The following is a 1,219-nucleotide window of genomic DNA, read 5'->3' as shown; positions in this document are numbered from 1 at the left end:
CTGGATCGCTCGGACTTGTGCGGAAAACCTCTTCCACTGCTTGGAAACGGCACAATTGGCGCCGGCCGACCATCTCCGCCGCTTCGCGTTACCCGCGCATGGTCTTGACGGTGCTCAAGCACACAATGTAGAGCCTCGGCTTTGACCATGATCGGTACTTGGTGAGCTCGTTTCCCAGCGACAGGGCGACTGCGCTATTCCTTGCCGGCGTGACGGTCCTTGTAGCGCAGCATTATGGCCGCTCAGCAGTTCGGGCACCCAAGGTCCGCACGCGGATTGATGCTAAGGGGCGGACGGGGCATGCCAACGCCACGAAATGGTAGTTCATGCCGGCCGCGGCACGAACAGATATGATCCGCAGCATCAAGAGCAACTTCCAAACCAGAGGCGTTGTGCTGCATATCGAGCTAGGAGCCAGATTGGACTTGATACGTAAATAGACTGCTTTGGTCTTTGGACAAGTCTTCCGTCTGAGCCTGACCTGTTGAGCGACCCAATAAGCCATCCTCAGCGCTACCAAGTGACCCTCGGCTGACCTCGTACTGTGTTTGCTATTCAAACACGACTTTTCATACGGCCTCCAAACTAATCCTGTCACTTGTTGGGCGGCGAACGATATGCTATGTCGAGAGGTCGAAATGCCCGCAGGCGTGATGCCGCGCCGGCGACCAAACGATATGGACTTGGTGAGAAAGCGCATGCTCGTGCGATCCGCCAGTATGAAGAGCACTTCTCTATCCTAGGTATTGACTTCTCACGCGCGTTCGACACGATCGACCGCGCGAAGCTCCTCACCGTGCTCCAAGGCTTCCTCGACGACGATGAAGTACGCCTGGTTCGCATGCTGCTCACGACCGCGACGCTCCGACTGCGACTTGATGGCAAGTTGCACACTCCGTTCGCGACCAACATTGGCACGCCACAAGGTGACTCGCTGTCGCCGGCGCTGTTCATCGTGTACCTCGACGCCGCGCTCATAGACCTCGCGCAGACGCTCAGCGCAACCGACGACCTCCTCGCCAACACGGTCGCCTACGCCGATGACTCGGACTTCATCTGTGACGACGACGCGGTCATGACCAGGATCAAAATGGCGGCGCCAGCCGTCTTCGCCCGCCGGGACCTCAAGATGAATGAAGACAAGACGGAAGAAACGCAGGTATTCAGATCGACGCAGGCCGACGCGCCGACACACGCCGCCTCGCTGGCGTGGCACACG

The sequence above is a fragment of the Saprolegnia diclina genome (assembly GCF_000281045.1).
Source record: "Saprolegnia diclina VS20 unplaced genomic scaffold supercont1.110, whole genome shotgun sequence".
Classification (NCBI taxonomy): Eukaryota; Oomycota; class Saprolegniomycetes; order Saprolegniales; family Saprolegniaceae; genus Saprolegnia; species Saprolegnia diclina.
The sequence above is the reverse complement of the archived record's forward strand: the minus strand, read 5'-3'. Positions refer to the sequence as shown.